The 25,045-nt window shown below is 41.3% G+C and overlaps 1 protein-coding gene across 2 annotated transcripts in view; it reads right to left on the bottom strand.

The window, feature by feature from the left end:
* The window catches only part of bcl11ba (BCL11 transcription factor B a), a 37,535-nt gene that overhangs the window by 3,533 nt on the left and 8,957 nt on the right, over nt 1-25,045 (bottom strand). The window lies entirely within an intron of this gene.

Genomic DNA, 25,045 nt, shown 5'->3' with positions numbered 1-25,045 from the left:
AAAATTAAGCTTCAAAGCACCTAGCAACATTTGCCAATAAATTACAATTCTGTTGAAAAGCATGTGGAATATAAGTATAATAAAAAATAATAAGCATATCAGAAAAAACTTCATTTCATGTCTCAGAAGTAGACATGAAACTTTAATAACTGACCTCTCATTGAAACTGCTCTCTCACTCTCTCATGTCTCTCCAATGTGGTTGTGTGTGTCTTTGTGTGTATGGTAAGGAGAAAAGGCAAGAGGCAGAACAGCTGTTCACCTCACCATTCCTATAAAGCCCTTTCACTTAATTATAGTGGACAACAAACTCTCCACCCACCCACCAATTACCCCAACACACACATAAATACACACACACACACACACACACACACAGATGCCACAATCAAAATAACAGCTCCTTTCCCTGTCTCTAGGCTTTCTCTCATTCTCACACACCCCTCCTTGTTCCTTCTCTCTCTTTTGTTCGTACAACCCGTTAATCTGTGAGTGAAAGAGAGGGATGGATGATCTTCCCTCCATCTTTTCCTATCTTTAAAACGAACTTGTCGTCGGCTGACAGAAGTCATTGTCGGGGGTGGTTGTTGTGAGGTGTTATGGGGTGGGGGCAGTTGATGTTCATTTCTGCCCAACAATTAAGAACAGAGGGGTGTGTGTTCATCTGTGTGTATTTGAGCTACCGTGTGTTTCTTGCACTGAAGCGGCATTTATCTCTGCCTGAATTGGAAGGAGTGGGTCGTGGAATTTGTTTGGGGAAGTGTGTGTGTGTGTGTGTGTATGTGAGAGAGAGAGAGAGAGAGAGAGAGAGAGAGAGAGAGAGAGAGAGAGAGAGAGAGAGAGAGGGGGAGAGAGAGTGCACACCCTCCTGGGGGAAGGCAGTCCAACGCAGATGGCAAATAAAGTATGCAGCCCGAGGCGAGAGCACATTATGCTAATTCTAATGTCAGCTGTACTTTAATATACGACTCTATTTAATCACCCCATTATTTCCTATTTCCATATGAAAAAAAAAAAAAAAAAAAAACGAAAGAGAGAGAGAGAGAAAAAAACAGCTCATCACTTTATTTGGTAGCATGCAGACACCCATGTTTTATGGAGTGTCGTGTGAGCTAGTGACTGAATGAGAAAACACACTCCCTCCTCAGCCTCTGTATAGTTACTTTCTTCCTCTCTCCGTTGCTGTCTCACAGACTTGCACACAAATTGCAAATCTGCACAGAAAAGCTCTCCAAAGGTTAAATCAGTTCACTTTTTCTTTCCAGTTTTGGGTCAGTCCATGATTTCTTTTACAAACGTGTATCTAATGAGTAAACGATTAAAATCAATTGAGATTAGTCATGAAACCCAACTTGTCCATCACTCCATGTAAGCTGCATGAGTTCACGTTCTTTACCATTGTATTATTGCTTCTGTGTAGTTATTCAGTTAGTTCATAATTTCAGTTAATTCCACCTAAGTGTGTGACGTATATTCTTGGTGTGACTTATGGATACAGCCCAGAGTGCTGGCTCTGTTTCTCTGAAATGCCTCAGAGCTCCATGCTGGTGTCACCTTTAAAGTTAAAACTTTTAAACACTGCTGAGAAACTGTGTCCAGCAAATGTGTGGAATGAAATCACTCGTATGAAGGATTTAGACAGAAAACCGGATGTGTGTATAAGTGCCAAGCCTCAGAGGCAATCAGAAAGACAGAGACAACACTATCGGGCTGGTAAGTCAGCACAGCTAAAATATACCCTTTTATGTGGCTTTATTTTTTTAATACTGCAGATCTGTAGCATCTCATCCCCAGGTTGTTGCTTCTGTAAACATGCTGTAGCGTCCACATGTGCAGAGGTGGTAAAAGTATTTATATTCTGTACTTAAGTAGAAGTACAGATACATGTGTAAAAAAATACTCTGATAAAAGTAGAAGTACTGAACTCTTTTATTCAAGTAAAAGTAAGAAATTACAGGCTCTGAAATATACTTTCAAAGTAAAAGTAAAAAGTAAAAATAAATTTTTGCCATTAATGAAACACAAGTACAAGTACAGTACAAGTTCTCGGTTCTCTCTCTACCGTCTCTACTGTCCCCTCACTCACTCGACTTCTTCCCGCGGTTACCTGTCCCCCCCTCTTTTCTCCCTCCAGTTCAGCTCCAGTTCACTCTGTAATCCCCAATCTCAGTGTACTTGCAGTGTTTCTGGTTGAACAGCACCGTGCTGAACATGTACCAGATCTGTGTCCTCTGAGGAAGCGGCCAGATAAGTGGGTTCACTTGTCATGTGACCCAGCTTTTCCCACTGCCAAGAAAACGCTGATATTAGCAAGTCTTAGCAGGTTTTTTAACTCATAAAAAAGGAGCAATAAATAAGGATTCACTCCATGAGCATTAACACACATGCCTGCAAAACACAACAGAACAAACACAGCATAAAAGACTAAATATATATTCAGCTGTTTATGTGCTGAATATATTTGCTGTTATAAAGCAATTTTTCAGATTACATTAATTCTACCCTCACCTTGAAGCACCTTTTCCATTACAAGTGTCACGTTCAATGTTTATCTGTTACATCTTGGTTGTCTGTTAAGGCTTTTTGGTATTGTGTTTGCTGATTTCGCTCTGCTGTTCTCCTCTCGTGTGGTCTAAATGTCATTAAAATACATTTTTATACCAATAGATTCATGTGAAGTCTGCTAAGATGTAATAAGTGTGAATGAAGAGCACACTGTTTTTTTCTTTCTTCTGACAACATTAGCTCTAGCATTTGTAGGCAGCAATACTTCCAAACGCTACACTTTGTCCCTCATTTTACACAGTATTCAGTTTTAGTCAATGTGATCTCATCATTGTGCAGTAAGTAGAAGGTTGACTACATACTGACACTGTCTTTGTAAATGAATATGAACAAGACATATCAGGGAGGTTTGAATGCAGCATGGCAGAAATAAACACACAGGTGTTGACAGAGAAGTGATTTTGGTCCGTCAGCATGGGCTCACTCTCTGCCTCTGCTGCTGTTTTTAAGCCCCTTTCTATTAGTCAAAGTGTGGTCTGGCCCATTGCCTGTGTTTTGTTTGGCTTGCATTCTCCCTCTTTCAAACACACACACACACCCTGGCAGCACAACATGTTTAGACAAGTGTAAGTGAGAAGGAAAATGTGTTCTGTCGTGGATAATAAAAACTGTATTCTTTTTTTCCACCTTTCTTTAAAAGGCTTGATCATTTTGTGGACACACAAACCCTCATACACATATATTTTGACAGCTGAAGTTGTGTCACTGGCAAAAAAAGTGTGCTAACGTGCAGTCACATTGTGTAAGAGTCTGACATTATAAGTACTACACTGATGATAATGTGTGTGTGTGTGTGTTGTGTGTGTTATCTGGCAGAAGCCATAAGGAGTAGAAACATCAAAACAGAAACAATGCGATACACACATAGATGTCCATATCTTCTGCTCCCTCCTCATCCCTCCATCATGCAGAATTCCCGCCCTCCTTGCTGCTGGGTCCTGGTTCACTTTCACACACAGTTGAAAACTCTCATTAATGACTGATTCCAGTTCTCTCGATGATTCAATTTGCCATAATTACTGAGGCTGCTGCTAATAAAAAAGGGGAAGAGAGGGAACGGCTAGAAATCCGGTGCAAGGTCAACTGGCAGTTAGCTGCGTTCATTTTCATCTCAGTGTATTCATCTGGGGCAGCTAATAGCCCAATTTTCTCGCCCTCACTCCTCAATAAATATTGCTGGAATTACAGGTTAAATAGCTAAATTAAATCACAGCTATTGCAGATATGGGAGGAATAGACAGACAGAGAGAAAAAGGAGGAGAGAGGGAGTCAGATATGCACAATTACAGAGGAAGTGCAGATCGGCCTCAAAGTGTGCGATTAATGTTGCGAATATCAGAAATGCACCATTGGATTATTGCGTCAAATTATTACACATATCATTTCTCTCAGTGGCCAGCAGCTGAGGACGAGACATACAGAGAGAGAATGAGAGAGACTTGAGAGACCTGCTCATCTTTAATCTTCAACTTGGAGCTTTTTTACATTCAATTCACACTTTCACCCTTTTTTATGTTTTCTTTCCTCTTCAGATGGAGCTGCTGGTATGATGCACATCAAGCTTCATTGATTTTTTTAATCATAGAGATGAAGTCTAAACTGAATTCCATAACATCGAACATGATCGTACTGAACCAAATAAAACTCAACCCCCTGAAATGTAAACCATCTAAATTTAATGGAAAGGAAATTAAAAACAAATAACAAAATATTTTTTTTTGCCAGATTTGCCACATCTGATAGAGCATTGGTTTTCTGCCTAGGCCTTGGTTTGACCAGCAGCAAAAAGAGGATCTCTCACTGCGTCCTCCACAAATATATGGCCCAACAGCAGCCCGAGCCCACCCTTAAAAATAATTAGAAGAATTTTATAATCAGTCAGAAAACAGAAAGTCAGATGATACTCAGATAGGGGTGATGTGGAAACATTGGTGGGTGGTTTGAGTTTTGATTTTGAGAGAGGTATTATAAGTATGAATGTCAGTTGTTAAATAACTGTATCAGTAGCTTGTAACTCCTTAAAGCTCTGTAATTTCGACACCACTATGATATTAAAAAACAAGCAGCATCAGAGATAATTGTGGCTTCATGGGGGGTTTTCCTCCAATGCATATTAATTACACTATGAAACTATTTAGTTATTTTTATCCAGCACTAATAATCTTAATAAATAAGAGACTTCTGCCTCAGACAAAAACAGCTATGAAGCTTTAAGAAGGAGATGGAGGAAGAAAGGAAACCCCCCTGGTGAGGTGATGAGAAAGAATGACCTCACACCTGATCCTAAGCCTGATCCCTGAGGTTAGTGTGTTAGTGCAGTGTCATCCTCCTCACCTTCATTTCTCAATCAGGAAGATTTACTGTACAGACGCACCGACTCCCCCTGCCCACCTACCCCATCCAATCAAACCTGAGTTTGTTTGCACACAGGAAGTGCAGAAGGATGAGTGGGGGGGCATTTACATAAAGAACAAAGCTGACATGAGCCAAGGGCACTGTGTGTGTGTGTTTGTGTGTGTGTGTGTGTGTGCGTGAGAGACACGCTTAGCCTTTTGTCACACTTGTATTTAATTTCATGACTTTTTCTTTTTTTTCATTATTAAACTAGTGCCATCATTAGCATGAATGTGACCCCCTCCAACCCAACTCAGATACACTCACTCACATAAACACACACAAAAGCACAGGGACTCCTCACCCTGCATGACTAATGTCTTGTTTATCATGATCATAGCACAACAACAATTTCATGCAAATCACTCAATGTGTGTTTCCATCTCTAACCCTAACACTCTTACATGTGTACACACTGTACATACATTCACACTACAATCGGAACCACAGGGAAAATAATTTTTTCCTGTTATTATTCTGATTATTTTGCTGTTTGTTTCTCCTCTTGTCCTGTGAGCAGGCTGTTAGTTTTGAATGAGGTGGTTTGAGTGAAGGATTTTAATGTCATCAACTTTTAAAATTGGCAGAAGCTAAAATTGCTAAAGGACCACAGAGCTACAGCTTTAATTAAATCAGCCAAACTACAGGAATAAAAAACCCGCACTGTGACAACAGAGTCAGTGCAGGCTTTATCTGGTGCACCCCAGTCTGTGTTTAAGCTACAGCCACTTCATGGCTCCTACAGCTCCTTCCTTGGCCAGACTAAAACCTCCTTCTGGGGAAACTGATTCATCTCTGAGCTCAGCTCACACAGATGCTGTTGGCTAAAGACCAAGAGGTAAACCCCAAACTCTTGCTGATATACAGGCTGTTACTGTCAGCCTACAGGCCATGGAATGAATTTCCATCCAACATATTTAATTTTTTTCTTTCTGTAAATTATGTGTCAGAATTTAAAAGCTGAATAGAATTTTATAATGGTTTGTTTTTGAATATTAAGGCAGATTAATATGTAGAATATGCTTTTTTTACACAAGAGATCAAAAGTACTTTTCTACCTTTTTTTAAAACCTTCCTCAGTGAAAATAACACTAACTAACGAACAAAAACTCAACTACTTGCAGCCCTCTGCAGGTTAAATGTAATAAACTCACAGGAGGAGAGGGAGTTACATGCTGGGAAGCTGTCAGGGCTTCAGCTATCAATTACTGTTTTGTTTTCACCTCATAATTCAATTTGACATTATCTTCTTTTTCCCAATTTTCTGTTTGAAAGAGCCAAAGTAGGGCTGAATGGTTCTGCGTTCAGCTCAGGTGTGAGACCTTCCTGTATGGAGTTCATATGTTCTCCCTGTGCATGTATGTGTTCCCTCCAGATTCTATAGTTTCTTTCCAGTGTCCAGAGACATGCAGGCTGAGGTTATGTGGTAACTTTATATTGCCTATAGGAGTGAGTGTGAATGGCTGTTTGTCTCTATTTGTTGGACCTGTGATAGACTAGAAACCTGTCCAGTGCAAACCCTGCGCTTGCCCAAGGTAAAGTAGAATTGGTTCCAGTGCCTCACAATAGTAATATAGGCAATATATTATGCAATATACCAATCGCTCCATTGTCTTTTCAATCAGGAGAACTACTATCAATTAATACAACAGCATCTGTAGCTGTTGTATTAATTGATAGTAGTTCTCCTTTTTCTCTACCTCAGTGAGACAGAGGTAGGGAAGGGAGGGAAGGGGCTTTGACATTCTTATGTTATGAATTTTAAAGGAAGGCATAGCTGATCATAGCTAAATTAGGATGTATTTAGCTCATTAGGGGATAAGGAAAAGCAGCCTCATACCACAGCAGTGCTATGGTTTAAATTAGGAGTTATGGTGCAATCAAAAACAAACTAACACAGCAAGTGTGTGCATGTGTGTGTGTGTGTGTGTGTAAGTCACTGTTTCTATGCCCTGTTAACAAATTAGAGGGATTACCAAAGGGAAGTGCCAGAGCATAGCAGCTAATCCCACACACTGGCCCGCACCACTGCACCTACTAGGTGTGTGTGTGTGCGCGTGTGTGTGCGCATGTGTGTGGGGAGGGAGGGGGGTTGGGTCTGTAAGGTGGTGGCCCTAAACACACTCATTGCCCTGTGCCAGTGGTCTCCCTAATCCTGGACACATACAGCACCTGTGTGTGTGTGTGTGTGTGTATCGATGTGACTGAAGCTGCAAGGTGCCAATGTTCCAGGTCAACAGGCTTTTAACATACATTTCAGTCCATTATGAATACTATAAACAAATTTTTATGTAACATTTTCATATTTCTATGATTAATTAAAAATTCTATTGTTCTGTTTTTATTGTTACCTATGTATTTAGCATAGAGGGCGGATAGGGTTGAGTCAGGGGTGGATAAGGTAAGGTGTAAAGGCTGTGATTGTCATACATAAGACCAGCATGTATATCCAGAGACTGTACAAAAGAAAACCTTGAATGTGCAAGATGGTGCAAGAGGCCAGGGCTAATTAAAGCATGTTCAGAGCTCAGACGTAAACCCCATCCACCAACTATGGGAGGAACCGATGATACAAATTTTAAGACAGATCTTTATCACTTAGCATCAGGGTTGGACCCTCACCAATCCTCACTACAAATCCCCACAGCAAGTTCAACATCTGCAGAACAGGCTAAGACTAGGACAGACGGAGGCTGTTAAAGCAGTTTATTAAAAAGGAATATCTTTAACTATAACATGTGGTTGTGATACTGGATGATTATTAAAATTTCAACTTTATTTTTTATTTTTTTTGTTATATATATTTTTTTTTTAGAATGCATCCATCTTATATCTGTACGACTTATATGTGCAGGGCCACAGGCTGCTGGAACCAGTCCCAGTTGACTTTGAGTGAGGTATACCACTTGAGAGTCAATCACAGGGCCGACATACAAAGACAACAGAGGCAGTTTAGAGTCACCAGTCAACCTAAACCTTAATGTCTTTGGACAGAGCTGGAGAACTTGGGAGGAAACCCACACAGCCACAAGCCACAGGAGAACTGGTGAAGGTTATATGGAAAGAACGCAATGATAGTATAGACAAATTCTTGCAAAAAAGAAATTTCCTATGCCAATCAAACCTTTTTGTCTTCCTTTTTCTGGATCTGGATGTGCAGGATGTCTGTTTAATTCCAAGGGATACTGAGCATAATGTTGGTAATATAACATTACTGACATTTTATCATTTTATCATAGCACAGTTCCCTGGACCAGAACATTTACTGGTCTCTGTCAATATACTCTTAAAAGGTAGAAAAGAAGGAAGAAAAAGAGGACTGTTTTGGGGTGAATTAGAAAAGTTATATGGAGGTTCAGGTATGAGTATCTATTAAATGTAATAATAGAAAATCATGCACATTTTTAAAGCAAACACCCAGTTTTTGTGGATGTAGCTAAAAACAGCCTGTGAAAGAAAATTTGCTTGATAAGAATGAGCGATTTAAGTGGCAGTGTAAGACATTCAGTCCCTCACTGTGCATGCTGAGGCAGACCTTCAGTGGCCCGTATCCTGCAAAGATGGCTCCTCTGTGGAGACTCAGAACTTTAGTCATTGACACCTTGTCAGGTGAAGAGTTGGTTTAGTCCCTGTAGCCACAATGCAGGCCATGAGCTTGATTGGACCGGGATGCTCCAACACATTCTTGGATCCCTCCCCTCGTTCTCTCCATCTCTGTCCCTTCTACATCCAAATCCTTTTCCCCCTTCCCCCTTTTATATGAAGCTTATCCAAATTATAAACTGCCAACTGGGAATCTCCTGGAACACACTCCTGGAACACACTATCCACACACACACACATGCTACAGCCCATTTCCAAACTACAATGTAGTACTGCTCTTCCTGTCCAAATAAGACATATTATAACACAGCCTGACAGCAATTTCAAGAAGAAAAGAGTCTCTCATCTTGTTCTTTCGCATTTGTCTTGCTCCAAGAGTGAACAAATGAGTTGAGTGTAAGCCCAGGTTTATGAAATCAACATTACTCCCTCTGATCAGCGCCATCTTTTCAAGAGATAAAGAGATCTGCTTTTGTAAATGCAACCTTTCACAGCTATTTAAATCTTCTCACACTTTAAAAGCACAGAGCAGAAGAAGTCATGTTCAAATGGACTACCTTCACCTGTAGAGGCAGGAGTAGAGAGGAGCAGTTTGGTGAGGTGAAAAAAGAGGTGAACTCAGGAGGAAAAAGGGTGGCTGAAAATGAAGGAGTGTAACCCAGGGTCTGAGTGTTATGGTCAGACTCCATTTGTTTATACAGAAATGGCAGCAAGAAGTAGGAGTTAAGAGAGGAGGGGGTTGAGGCAGCAGCTTGAGGGGGAGCAGGTCGAGGACAATAGCAGATCCCGACCAGATGGAGGCTAAAGGAGGGCATAGATGGAGGGAGGTATGAGGGGACAGGTCTGTCTCAGAGGCCCTTATATGGCCTGGATAAGCGGCGAGTTATGGAGCGACGGTGCAGTCAGGGCAAAGATATATACCTGCAGGCTGGGAGGAATCTCAGAGGGAAGTCGGCTTATACTGAAGTTCCTCTCAGCAGCATTCATACACTGAGGCACTTCTGATGTGTTTTAGCTTCATTCTGTTCAAAGTGGTGATGTTAGCAACACTACATGTATAGTCATCTGTATAGTCATCATCTAACAAATTACTTTTTCCTTAAAAATATTTTTTACTCTCCAAATTCTGATTGCTGAGTGAGTGAGTGAGTGAGTTCTGATTTTCCAATAATCACTTTCACATTTGAAGTGATTAAATTACTTGTGTACATCTGATGTGTGCTGACAAGGGGATTCTCCCTGCCAAGTCCATTCAGTAGCTGTTCTGGTGCGTCATATGCTCTTCATAAGCAAATATAGTTTGCAGAGTCATCATGGAATCATTTTCCACTCTTGAACTGCACATGTATAATATATGAATCTGCTTAATTTCATTTTTAATGTGTATTGAAGAAGGACTGATAACAGAAGAATTTGAAAACTTAAACTTGTGTAAACAGTGTCCAACATTATTCCCACATAAAGTGCTGAGGAAGTGACTTCAGAGCATTACAAAATATTTGTATTTGGACAGTCTGACTGGTTAAGGTTACTGTCTTTCCAATCCAGTCACTCCAGATAATTATCCAACAACCAGTCAACACATCAGTCATGTAAAAAGAAGTTAAAAGCTGCAGGTTAGCTCTAACACCGGGTTAACACTGGTAGAGGAGAGGAAAGAAAAGGAAAAAAAGTGAAGGAAAGGAAAGAAAAGGACTTTCTCCTGCTGTCTCCACAATAACTGAAAGCAGACCTGCTCCTATAACCACTCCAATCTGTTTTCATTTGGTGAGTCTCATATCATCACATGTACACACACACACACACACACAGTCTGACGCACAAAATCAAACAGCTGCCTCCTTTCTTAAATAAGAAAATCAATGGTTTGATTAGTAATTCAAACAGTAGCTACATAGTTATATCGTCAGCAGTCATTTAGTACAGTCTTCAGTGTTCACTGAGCAGACACACCGTCCTCTGACAAACAAACATCAAATACACTACAAACATCTTTTCCACTGTGTGCACAATGTGTGCACACATGCTGCATGCTGCATGCTGTGACATGCTGGGACATGCTGCAACATAGTGTGACATGGGCCAGTGCAATGACATGGCACGCTAAGACAAGTCTGAGCACATAGCTTCCCAAGACATGCTACAGCAGAGTTCTCCATGAAGGAGGGATGATATTATGAGTGAAAAAAAGAAAGAAGGCCAAGGCTGTAAAAATTAAAGAGGAGATGAAGAGAAGGACACAGATGGACTAGAAAAATTGGAAAGACCCCTTTGTCGTGTGAGTACATGACTTGTCTGAGAGGCTTGGAAAGAGAGAGCACCTCATATTCATATGTCAGAGACCACACAGCAGCCGAACACTACAAAGGCGTGAACAGAGAGTAGTGAAAGATGGATGATGAGTGAAAGAAGGAAAGAATGCTTTTAACTCATCTTGAAGGACTTATGCCTGGATGGCGTTTAGGGTCAACTATCATTTTTCACTGCAAGATGATTAAGCAACCTAGACCTAGATTTGTTTATTGGGCTTTAGAGTACAAAATAAAATGACCTATTGCTGTGAGCTGTTATCAAACCAGTGGAATGCTGTGACTGAGTACAAATGCAAAATCACTTCGAATTCCAGCTAGATAGCAGAAACAAACACAGCAGCTTCTTTAAAACACTTAAAATAGGCTAGGTGGTCTGTTAGAGGCTTGATCAAACTCTTCAACCTCTTTCTGTCTCTTCAAAATGTATTTAATCTCTCTCACACACACACACAAAAACACACAACACAGACACGTGTGGTTAGTGGCAGAGTTGGTCAGAGCTGAGATTGCAGCCTCCTCTGCTGCTCATTAGCCTCAAAAACTGACCATTTAGGTCAAGACATCCACTGCTGGATCTGTTCTGCTCGCCTTGGTGCCTCTGTGTATGTGTGTGTCTGTGTGTGTGTGTGTGTGTGTGTGTGTGTGTGTGTGTGTGTGTGTGTCTGTGCGTGTGTATGTATGTGAGTGATTGTCTAGCTACAGTAGTCAAACTACCCTGGGTACACTGATCTGATTTCCCTTGCTAGAGAGACTTCTCACCACAGCCAGGCAGATGGCAATGCCGCACTGGCAGCCATAACAGGAGTTCTGCCGAGGGTCGCAGCTGGGCAGAGGAAGAAAATGTCTCAGGTCTCCTCTGGTGGGTGTGAATGCTTGCATGAGCAATTGTACAGCGTTGCAGTATACTCAAGCATTTTGATGACATAATAACGTACTGTGGAGCCAGGGGAACAAAAACAACGCAGGAGCACTTTGGTGATTAAGCAGACAGGGGGAGAGAAAACACTGCTCATGCCAACCTGCAATTTCCTCCCAGGTTCCTTTTATCTGCAAGCCTTCAAATAATGCCAAAGGGGCAGTTAAGGGATCTTGTGGCTGGCCGAGAATGTCACTAAATGGACCAAAACTTTTTCTGATTGTCATTCAAAAATGTGCACAGACACTATTTTTGATATAGCACATGAGCATCGTGGTCAGGGAATATGGGAGGTGTTTGCTAAATGAGCAATAATTGTAATCCAATATCCAATATATTTCTGATGATGTAACACATAAGGTGAGCAGATTAGTATAAGATTTGGTTTTAAAAATTTCACTAAAGGAATGAAGGAAAGGGAAGAAGGAGAGCATGTGCCTTTTTCTAATCAGAGGTATGGGCCCTCACCACGCACCTGCTTTTTACCTGGTAAACCCCCTGATTTGTTCTAAGCCACAAATTCCACCATTAACGGGCATTCTGAGCAAAACCAATAGCTAGAAAAGACCGTTTCCACATGGGAAGGCCCCCAATCCATACATGTATGCTATCTAAATAACAATAATACAATTTAAAGACATTATTTACTTTCCTGGGGAACAGAACATTGGCTACTTTCTCAGGAAAAAAACAATTTGTGGTATTGATTTATTTGCAGATGAAAAAAGAGAGATCTGTCAGCCCAGCACCTCTCCTCTGGCCCTCTTTTTGTTAACTGTGATGTTGCCCAGGGAAATCAATAGAACAAGTGTAGGTAGCAAGCTTTGTTTATCTTTTTCTCTAAGTGAATAATTCAGTCAGTATGAGTGAGGCAAAGCTCTGATTCAAACAAAAGGGTCTGTTGCTTGGCGGTGGGGGCGGTTGAACCCCCTCCTTATTCCACCCTCTTCTTCCCCATCAAGTCTTGAGGAGACGAGAGATGCAGAAAATATGGTTTGAGGTGAATAGATCGAGACCAACTGTATAGTTTTACTCCACTGTCATCTAGAAAATAAATATATTGATACAAGCAGCAAAATCTTCAAAAGACAGGGTGAAGGAGAATGTCTTAAAACACTGCAGTGATGCAGTGAGTGGTGTGAAGCAGTCTGAAGGGGTTGTTGGCAAGTGCTCTGGGTGTTGCCACAGGATTTCAAGGACTGAAAAGTCTTGGAGGTTGAAAAGGTTCTGAAATTGACTCATTCAGGTTCAAAATCTGCCATAAAATAATCAATTCACTGTTCACTTTCAAACAATATCTCCCTGAAGGTATTGGTATCACACACAAAGAGAAAGTTATACAATGGGGGCCATACTGCTGGGTGGAAGGGGTAAAGGGGAGGAAAGGATGTTGGTGGAGGGGGTCTCAAACGCTTTTAGATTGTAATGTCCAAAGTGCTTGGTTTTAACAAGTTTGTTGGGGTTTTTAGGCACCACCATAGTCGATTAAGAGGCTTCGAGGTGAATAAAGTCTCTGTCAGGGGTTTTAAATATGGTAGCTGCACTGGCAACACATTGGCAATAATACCAAACCATCCAATGTTTCCAATGCACAACACAAACAGGAAGGGTTTAAATTGGCTGTTGTATCATAAGCTTTGTAAGTCTTCCCTCCTCATGTGTAGTCTGAGTAGTGTTAGTATGTGAAACTGGGAGGCTTAAACCCTCCTAAACAATGGGATCAACATGTATTTGTCAGGCTATGCCACCCTCGGCTGCTTACACACATATGCGCACACCTCCACACATGTGAATGACAAGGCAGCAAGCATCTACAGCAAAGTTGCTAAAACCTCACTCTCCCACCTTTGCCACGGACACACAAAAGCCCTCAGTCCTTTGTAATTGAGGCTTAAATCCTTTCCTAACATACCCCTGCCTCCTTCATCCCCCCACCCATCCCTCACTCTTCACCAAACATGGATTGCACCGACACAGGGCCCCTAATCCTTCCCAGTTTAACCAAGTGAGAAATTAGCTTTTGTTAAGTGGTGATTTGGCCAGTGCCTAACGCCAACAGCCCATTGTAGTGGAGAGGGGCAGTCATGAGTCCCCCCCCCAGCACAGCAAATACTGTGGTAATCCCATTCTGTCCATGTGGCCAGGCTGGAGCTGTTGCTGTGTGCTATTGTGCAGTGACAATATTGCCAAGTTATTTTTAGTCAAGAGCTATATCTCTCTGTTGTTCAAAGAGGTTTTGTAGCATCACCATGTCAGCTTGGCTTACCTAAGTATTACCTATTTCCAAGGTGTTTTGCAACATATACAACCACCCCACTGCCACTCTATCCTCCCTTCTCATGCGTCTATCCCTCAATTTGCAAATTCAAACCCTGTATGCAGGGCTGCAGTGAGAGCCACCAATGTCAAGTTGATAGACGACATGAGAAATGGTTGCAGATTCCGATCCTCAAAGCCGGTGAGACTGAACAGACTGTTCTGGCAGGGGGAGACAAAGCACAGCATCGCCCCTGAGACTCAATGGGGAGAAATCTGCCTCAGAAAATCCCTGTGACTTGGTCTTGGTCCGAGCAAAACTCAGGAGCTAAATCAGAGAATTCTGCAATAGCAGGGTGTTATAACAGAGCTGGAAAGCAGGAGATATTTTCAGGCAGTGAAAAAGGCAGAAGACCAAAGAGCTGCTAGAGAGAGAGTTGGCAGTGACCTGTGTGCCAAACATTTTTTATGGCCAATCCCGGGCCAGACTGTCAAATTTATTCCCCTGCTGTGGTGGGAAGATACCACAGTTCTACTGAGCATGGAGTTACACACAGGGAGTTTAACGTCTTTATGTGGAAAACGATAACTCTTTGTGCCCTAAGTCATATGGAACACAGTTTTTAGCCATGTTCACCTTTGCGTTAATACAAATGACAAAACCTGAAGTGATATTCTTATACTCAATTTTTGTTTATTTTTTGTTGCTGTGAGATGTTTGTAGCTACATCTCAATTTCTTTGGACACTGGTTGAACTGTACAACTGCCCAAGTCTTTGGTATTTACTCCACTATGATACTATTTTATATTTTCTTTCTCTAATTTTGATTTTTTTTTTTCCTTTACTTTTATCCAAAAACTTTTCTGTGGGAGATCCTGACCACACATACACACACACACACACACACACACACACATATATATATATATATATAGTGTGTGTGTGTGTGTGTGTGTGAGTAAGTTGGAGTATAATGCAGCGTAAACTGAGACATGCACATGTTACAAGGTGTAATCTCACATAAACAGAGAAAGAGCAGCTTCAGTTTCTCTGGAAATCTGTGCACATACACACAGACACACAGCCTGTATAGTGCACAATAGGAGTGAGAATGAGTGCAGGGCACAGCTTTTCCTGGAGGGCTTCATCCTGATATCCCATCAGCAGAGAGCCTGGATAAATGAAGTGAAGTATAGTGTTGCATCCAGCCATTGTCACCTTTACAAAGCTCCTCAATCAGCCTCCTCCTCTGTTGACCTTCACAAACTACCTACCTGAAATAGCTCCCCACTCACACGCACAATTGGGAACAAACTACACTATGTGTTGTGTCACCTGAGCTGACAACGTCACAAAAGCCAGGTGATGGTACACAAAGTTATGGTGTTGATGCTCTTGCATGGTGACATGTTGGTCCTGATTATTTCTCTTACATGCTGGTGACAAATGTTTAACATAGTCAGGAGATATTCACTGCAGTGAATGAGGTGAGAAAGCTGCTGATCACCTGTAAATAAAAATTTAGCCAACGCTGAATAGTCTTCAACCTGCACACTAGCTAATGACTACTGTGGAGTGACTCCACAGGTTGTACTACCAGATTGTACTGAAGTCGAAGGAAAATTACACAACTTCTTCCCTAATTTATTAGCTCAGTCCTCATTTTCCTAATGAGTTTATGGTCTGGGTCTCTAGTTGTAAATCTTCTTCAATAGAACATGATGTAAATTTTTAAATGATGACCGCATTTAGGGGAAAATAATCCATAAGGCAAGGGCATGGCTACAGTGTAATTGACAGACCATACCACCCAATCAGGGTAAACTACAGAGGAGGTCAGATCCTCCCATCATTCCTCTTCAACTCCACCTTATCCTCAAGAGGGGGTACCTCTAGTTAAAAAAAAAAAACAAAAACAAGACAGGGACAGACAAATTACAAACTGGATACCTCAGAACAGCAGCTCACAAACTTATGGGTGATGTCTTGATGGGTTGTTACTTGGACATAAGTTCACTGGCTCTCCAAATGAACCAGGAAACAGCACATGCTAGTTCAAAGACTAATTATATTTTTACACATTTCATCAGCTTGCCATTGTAGGGCACAGGAAGTGGGGTTTTAAGTGATTTTAGAAATTAAAGAGTGTGTTGGTAAGTCTGTGTAGTGAGAGCTGCTAACTGAAGACAGCTAGTGCCGCCTACAGAACGTGCAGGGGAAAAGCCTCTCTTGTGACTGACTGGTGATCAGTGGGATATGCAAAGCAGAACAGAAATCTCTCACAAGCTTTTGTCCATTTAAAAACACAGAGGACGACAAACAGAGCAGAGGCATCTTTAGTATTAGCACTTTAAACCTTCCTCCATGGCTGCCTGTGATTCATGTCCATCCTGTTGGAATTGTCTGCATGTGGGCCGGCACCCCGTACTCTCCATGCTGCTAATAGCTTCTGGCTTTAATTCTGTTGTTGCATTGAAATGAATCAGAGACCACCAAGGAAAACACACATTTCTCTCCTTTTTGCCGGTGACTCGCATAACACATACGTTCAGCTGCTGATGCCAAAACCACAAGCAAGAGACCAAAGAAATTCCATGAAAATGACTGAACTCTATGGGGACTGTGGAGAAATTGTCCAGGTTTAACCCCTTAATATCGACTGTCGCAAATTTGCAACAAACCGTTTCCATTATGGAAACAGCCAAGATAGGGTGTTGGTTTGTGCATATTCAGTACGTACCAGTTTATTCCTGTCAATGTTAGGATTCATTCAGTTCTAAACAAAATGTTTGAGCTCTGTTTGAAATTAAATTATACAATATTTATAATATATGGTTTTATAGTCAGGACACTCAAAATAATCTTGTGGCATTAATAAAACGTCTCCATTTCCTGAGACAGGAAAACTTGTTTTATTACTTTTTCATTACTATTAACCTTTATGGCCTGTTGTTGCAAATTTGCAACATATCCAAGCGTATCTATCTATTTTATGTGCTATTGTCATGTATTTATGTATAGATAGTAACATTTCCTTGAAAGCAAAAACGCAAATTATTTATTATTTTATCTGTATATAAATTCAGGCGTTAAAGGGTTAAGCAGAAGGTTTGTCAAACTTGATCAGCCTGGTGGGGAATTCAAATGAACTTGTCCTTGGGGGGGGGGGGGGGGGGGCTTTAAGTAAATGGAAAGCTTCTAAAATCAACCTTCACTCACTTAAATGCCACTTTCATCAAAGAACCTCGAGTGCAATAAATAGCTTGGCATTAAAAACCTATTTGAATGTGGTTCTGTGTAGAGGGTGCTGTCTCAAAAATGTTGAAGGAATCTACTTTACCATATTCTAGCACAACACACACACACATACACCAGGAAGAAAGGAAACACTGAACAGGGTAAAATTGTTCTCATTAGAATCAAAATTAGAACCAAATGAACATCTTTAAAATGCTGTGAATACGGCAAAGAATCTGAGTGCAAAATAAAGTCTCTGCTGTTTGAAATGGCGAACTGAGAGTAAACAAAAGCTTTACCAGTGGCTGCCAGCCAGCTTCAGTGAGTGTATGCGGGTGTGTGTGTGTGTGTGTGCGTGTGTGTGTGTGTGTGTGTTTTGTATGACAAAATGAGGAGGGGATGTTGCTGAAAAGCCTTTCCTGTTATTCTCAACAATTTAAGGAGATTTCAAAAAAGTTATGTGCAGACATAAAAAGAGAGATGCTGTCTGAAAAACAAACCACACCAATCTGCCCCCCCCCCCCCCCCCCCCCGCACACCCAAAGTCTTCATCATCTCTACCCTGACTTCATCGTCACTCACACAGACAGATACACACACAGAGCCGTTACCACAATCTTATCCCTGGTGCCAGGACATCAATTTTCGCAAGTCGTCAAAAATTACCATGCATGAATGCAAAAAAGGCTGATCAGGAGTAATTAACATGGCTTCATATGCAAATTTTATTAATGCAGAACTACAAAGTCATTATGCAAATGAGGGTTTCGTTGAGCCTCTTGACAAATACTCCCAGCACCGACCATCTAGCAGCCAGTATGGATGACAAGTCTGTTCACTCAGTTTAGACTGGAGGGATGCCTGTATGTTTCAGTCTAGTTAGTGGATTAGCGCTAGTTAGTGCTGGTGAGATAGCTCTTTATTCATATGCCTGTGTGTGTGTGTGTGTCCGGGCGTGTGCATGTGCGTGTGTGCGTGCAGGTACACAAGCAAGCTTGCATGTTTAAACTGTGTGATTAGGGAAGTGGCTAATGGCTACACAGCAGAGTAATGAACCTGAGATCCAGAGGATGGAAGGATGGAGGGGGAAGGGGAGGGGGGAAAGTGGGGGTAAGATGATATGAATATGCATGATGCTCACTTGCTTTGATGATTAAAAAAAATTAATATTTAAATGAGTGCATGCAAAGTGATTATCGCAGCAGAGACGCGATGAGGCGAAAATCGCAAAAAGGGATTTTGAAAATGCGAAGAAGCACATGAGATGCTGCTTTGCCTCTTTATGCTCTATTAATGGTGAAAACTATGTCTCTTTCCCTGTATGCCTCTCTCCCCAGCTTGCTCTGTCTTTTTTCCAGCCTTCATGTCCTCACGTCACGCTTGTTTTTTTTTGCTCTTGGTGTCTGGTTTGTGTCCAGGACGTTGGATTTACAGAGGAAAGGTAGAGCAGCATTTGGAATAAGTGGAAGAGGGAAAATAAATTGAGTGTCTCTCTCTTTTGCACTCTCTCTCTCTCTCTCTCTCTCACACACACACACACATGCACTCATGCACACAGTTGAGTTCTTCCAAGACCAAAAGGTTGCCAGTTGTGGCGTAAGAATCATCAAAGAAAAACTGTAATAATTATTTCTTCACTTAACAACCTTTTGAACTAACTTTTTCAAGTGTTTAAGATTTGCGTATGTTTGTGTGTGTGTGTGTGTGTGTGGGTGGGTGTCCACACCCTCCCAGGCCTATTAAAAATGCATCAGGACAGTACTGTGTGAATTCAGCCACACACACTCAAAATGAAACTAACCAAAAACACACAGGATACAAAGGGTGAGTGAGGTGGAGAGAATAAGCAGCGATATACACCAGAATAATTACCACTTCGAAAAAGCAGGCATTCCATCCAAGAGGCCTCATAGCTTTATTGAAACAACGCAAAAAAACAAGAGGAGTGGGCACTGTAATTCCTCTCAAGTACAGGCTGTTATATCACACACATTCACACACACACACACACAGACAATGGTCTTTGTTAAGTTTGTTAGTTTCTGTGCTTTCATTTGGAAGATAAATAAGCATATGGCAAATATTCTAAGGACACAGCACTGTGCTCAGCCATTGTGTGTGTGTGTGTGTGTGTGTGTATGTATGTATGTTTGTGTGTGTCTCCATGTGTGCACATGGAGTGTTTACTTAAGATTCAAACATGAACTGCTGAAAATTAGTTTTTATTATTGTGACTGTGATTTCTTATGTCATACTCTACTTGCTCTTTTAAGTAATGCACATTAATTATTCCCATTTCTGCATGATAATCAACTCATATCTGTTTCTCTGTGTGTGTGTTTGTGTGTGTGAAATAGAGCTTCTTGTCTTGGTGTGTAACCATCTGTGTGTGACAGAGTGAGAGACTGAGATAATGAACTGCAAAAAACAATGAAAGCTGTAAACCTGCTGTTTGGCTACTCTGCTTCTGGTCAGTGTGTGAAATTGAGGATGTAACTAAAAGCATTTGTAGAATTACTGTAAACAACTGCAGCCTGTGAACACCTCTTAACCCATTGTGGAAACAGAAAAAGTCAAATCATTTAGAAAGAGAAACGGCTAGTGGGGAAACTCCAACAGTCGGTCGCTTGACTGTTGACTGTCAGTTGGTCAGTCAGTCAGTCTGTCAGTTGAAGAGGCACTCGTTCAGTGAGAAAGCCACAGTCACTCACTCAGTCAGTGAGACTGTTACTCAGTCAGTCAGAGAGTCAGTTAGAACATCTAACAATCAGTCAGTCACACAGTCAATTAGAGAGTTCGTCTGACCACGTCAGAGAGTCAGTCAGTCAGTCAGTCACCAAAAAAAAAAAGGTTGATGTGAGAGCAAAGGTAAAGCTTGATAGCTGGCACAGACACAAAAACACAGACTCAGCCTTTCAAATGGCTCTGTCATATTAAAAAGGTGTCATCATATATGAGTTTGTCAAAACTACTACACACTTCTGAGTTTGTGTGTGTGTGTGTGTGTGTGTATGTGTTCCTTACCTGCCCAATTGGACTTAGTTAATTATCTGAATTGAACCATGGTTGGCAAGGCTTTGAGGACTGCACACTACTGTGTCAGATGGTGTTAAATGCAGCTCAGTGATATATCTATCCTCTGTGGACGTGTGAGTGTGTTAGTTACATTTTAGTTACAAAATTACAAAAAGGACAAATTTCCTTCTATTATCTATAATCTGAAGAAAAAGGAGTGTATAGGTAAGTTGCCCATCAGCTGGGAGTCTGGGGGAGGGATACACCAGTGAGGTGGGGGCTAAAGATGGTGGTATGAACAGTTGAGAGATTTATCTGTGCCAATTTACAAACACACACACACACACACACACACACACACACATTGTTACCTGCCCAAGACACTGATGGCCATCCTTATCCTATCCAAGAGACAGAGGCGGAGGAAGGAAGGTTTGCTGCTGGTACTTATATCATAACAAAATCATTTTAAGAGAAAATATCAGTCGAATTAATTAACTGATTGATGAGCTAATAAAGAAGCGTGTTTAAAATATCTTTTCCTGAAGAAGCTTCCATTTTCATCTGAGTGAATGATATACAGAAAAGCCTCCTCTCATTCAACCGTAGTTCAACTTCGTATAACACAATATTACAAAAAAACAAAAAATAAAAAACAAAACATATACTGACCTCGGGACAGATCTGATTGATGTTTTCAGAGTTTGTTTTTTTTTTTTTTTTTTCCGAAATTGAAAATCAGCTCAGACACAGCTGAGACACTCCTTCCTGTCTGTGGCCAGTCAGTGAGCGAGGCTGACAGAGAGCAGTTCACGATAACACTCCAAAACAACATGAGATCGCTTGTGGCCAGCGAGTGTGAGTGTTTTTTTGTACAAAAACCACTGGAGCCATTCAACAGCACAGAAGTTTAAAATTCAGAGACTGAGAAAAGCTCAGTGCTGCTTTATTTTCAATTTCAGAGTTGCCTACAGACAGAGGCAACACAGAGCAAAAAAAAAAAAAAACAAAAAACATCTTGCTTCTAAATTAGGGGTACAAACTGTATTGATGCAAATATGGGTGTGTGTGTGTCCCATTTAACATGGAAAAGAAATGGAAGTGAAAAAGCTTAAAATAAAAGAGTAGTTTGACCTGCTGGGACCCAATTACGAAGTGTTGTCGTCAGTCATGTTGTGAGCTGACATTCAAACTCCCTGATCACCCCACCCCCACCCCACCTCCCTTTTCCTGCTTCCTTCTTCAACGTCTCTTGCTTTCTTTTCTTTTTGCAGGTAATGAAAGGTGTAAAAATCTACAGAAGTAAAATCTAGGTCTTAGTTACAAAGTGAAAATTCCACCTGCCATATTTTAATCCCCTGGTGATTATGAGCAGGGCTGAGCGAGTTCTCTCCGAATTAAACTCCAGCTCCATTAATAAACCCCCCTGTCCTCTCCTCATGTTAATAAGGCTCCTACTTTGACATATTTCATGTGGAAATTGTGAAATACCGAGGGTAATTTTGAAACATAAAATGTTATTGCACCAATATAGTTTACAGTTGCCACAGTGCACGTCCAATTGAGCTGCTAACATGTTTTTGCTTTTGTGAAAATTATTGCGTGTTCTGTTATGAAGAAATATTGTGCAATTATAATTTGGTGCTTTCCAACGCTGCACATGTGGAGCTGATTTCACAGGAGGATTACAGTTAGACATATTGCAAGCATTTAAACACAGGAGGTAACATATAGTTATGCACATAAATATGAATAACGCCGATTTAATAAGGTGACCGACGCCAATCAATTAGTGCACATGCCTGAGTGCAGCTCTGCAGATGTTTTGTAACTGTATTAGAAGAGCTCACACCCTTTGAGAGATCAGGTGCATGTTTGATGTAAAACAGTGTTTACAGAGCTAAGTGGATAAGTTGTTACCAGAGGTTGCGCTGTACCATGCATCAGCTTGAACAGCCTGGTAAAATATTCATGAAGTTCAGGCCCAAACACAGTGTCTTCCAGTGCAGGCCAAAACCGCAGACTGACAAGTTCAGAGGCGCTGCAACACTCTAAACAGTGCCACAGTCAGGAGTGTTACCTGTGAGCACTTACTCTACTGTGGCCTCAGGCTACCTTTCTATACTAAGTTTAGTTCATGGCTGCTGCTGCTGAAGATGTTGATGATGATGAATCTGCTGGTTTTGTACAGATGTAATGCAGCTCCATATACATTAAAAACGTGGTCATAAACAGAGCAAACCACAGGTGTCCCCATCACCTTGACTGAGAACACACTGAGCTTCCTGAGTTACAGAAAATCACATCAGCTATTTCATTCATTAAGCTGAAGACAGAATGAAGATTGTTGTTACTTGTGTTAACAAATTTGCTCATATCGCCCCGTTGGGAACAAGCTTTCAGTCACTCAGTGTCTTCATCTCTCTTCTCACTCAGAAAGCTGCTGTCATTTAAAAACAGTAAGTCTTCAAGAGAACATACCTGCTCTGCTTCTGTGTTAAGAGCCCAGTCACAAAATCTGTTTTCAAGTCAAATGTGCTGCTGCTTACACTCAAGACAAACGGTAACGTTTATTTAATTTCATTTCAGTTTTTTCAGTCTTTATTTCACTGCAAACTACTAAATACAGGTCAGTTAAACCTGTTTCTGAATATTTAGCATTCATATATATATATATATATAGATCCTAGCAGGGCGGCGGCATAGTGGTTAGCGCTTTTGTCCCACAATAAGAAGGTTACGGGTTCGGTACACAGGCCTGGGGCCTTTCTGTGTTGAGTTTGCATGTTTTCCCCGTGCCTGCGAGGGTTTCCTCCCACCGTCCAAAGACATGCATGTTTGGGTTAATCGGTGACTCTAAATTGTATATATCTCTGAATGTGAGTGTGAGTGGTTGTAATACAAGGTACTTTGCATTTGACATTACCTGAGACCAGCAAAATAAATTATAACTGTGTGCTGCTCCGGCCGGAGACCAGAGTCCTGGACAGTAAACAACCACATGTTTTCTTCATTTGTCAGACTGGACTAACACTTCTTTTGTGTTCCTGATAGAACCACCAACATCACCTGGTATGCACGGTGACCTGTGGGGACTCTATCACCAGATAGGTTCTTTTGTGAGCGACTTGACTGGTTTTAAAGATAGCTGCTGCTGCTCTCCCTCTGGCAGCTGCTCTCCTGCAAAAATGCCTCTTTACCAAACTGAATGAGGGAGAAATTTGCTTCTTTTTAATTCCCCTTTTTTCCTCCTCCTTCTGCTCTCATCGTGTTTTTTCCTCTTTGCTTATTTGAATTTTAATGAGCTTTTCACCTTTTTAAGCAGATGGCTTAGGCTGGATTTCTCCATGAAAGTCGGGGTGAGTCTCTCTGTCATGTTTTGCACAATTTGTTTCAACTAACTGAGTCCTTGGGGAGGTTTAGGGCTTTGAGTGGGTAATATGCCTTTCTTCTCCCCTCACTTCCTTTTCTCTGTTGTCCTCTTCTTCTAATGGAATGAACACCCTTTTCTCTCTCCAGCTCTCTCTTTCTTTCTCATGAAAGCAGGAAATATCTAGTCACATGTGTTATGTTACAAATGTCCAACATATTTAGGGAGATGGAAAAACTGCACCTCACTATCTCTTCTCCATTGTGGGAAATAAGCTTCTTGCTTTTTTTGTATTAGTGACATAATACTGACACCAGTGATTAAAGGTGGCATGTGGTTAGCCTAGCCAAGCCTGACACTGCCCTAAAACAAATCCACCCTAACCTTAAAAGCTCACAGATGAATATGTTTTGTTTTGTTGTGAGCTCAAAACAATGAGAAAAATAAAAACTACAGTTTATTCTTATCATTATATTTGAGGAAACCATCACAGTTGCCAGGTTTCGTACTATCATGCCCAGAGAAAAAAAAGAGGAAATTCTCAGATTCTGCCCCACAATTTAAAAATTACCACATAGAAGTTTCTGCACTGATCTGTCTCGTTCCACAGGACAACAGGTGACTCCGAGTGAAAAGTGAAGTCAGACTGAGGAAAAGAAGAAAAATTTGGCTTCTGAAGGGGTGATATCTCCAGCAAGATTGTGGACATATTTGGTATGTAGCTGAGGCCTTTTTACAGGCTATTACATAAAAACATGGCTTAACGTTGTTTTCCATAGGCAGGCTCACTCACTCACTCATCTTCATCTGCTTTATCCATTTCCGTGTCATGGGGCTGCTGGAGCCAATCCCAGCTAACAGGTCCATCACAGGGCCAACACACAAAGACAAACAGCCACTCACATTCACACCTACGGTCAATTTAATGTTGCCAGCTAACCTATACATGCATGTCTTTGGATGGTGGGAGGAAACCAGGGCACTCAGAGGAAACCCATGCAGACAACATGCAAACTCCGCACAGAAAGGTCACCGGGAACCGGAGGCCCAGGCCAAAAACCAGAACCAAACCAAACTGGAACCAAATCCGCGACCTTCTTATTGCAGGGCAACAGTGCTAACCACTATGCCGCCATGCTGCCGCATAGGCAGGCTTTCCTCTCAAATGTCGTCATAATGGTGGCAGGCTCATCTGTTGATGGTAACAAGAATTATAACCCTCTAAAATTTTCCTTAAGCAAATTTTGCCAAAGCTGTTCTTTTGGTGGGAAACAAGTATTATGGCCACTTGTGCTAGCTGTTTCTAATGTTTATGCTAAGCTAGTCTGACCAGAACACACAGACATGGGCCTAATATTGTTACCCCTTTGAAAGAA

Source organism: Echeneis naucrates, chromosome 22 (genome assembly GCF_900963305.1).
Source record: "Echeneis naucrates chromosome 22, fEcheNa1.1, whole genome shotgun sequence".
In the NCBI taxonomy this organism is placed as follows: domain Eukaryota; kingdom Metazoa; phylum Chordata; class Actinopteri; order Carangiformes; family Echeneidae; genus Echeneis; species Echeneis naucrates.
This window is presented reverse-complemented; position numbering and strand designations above follow the sequence as displayed.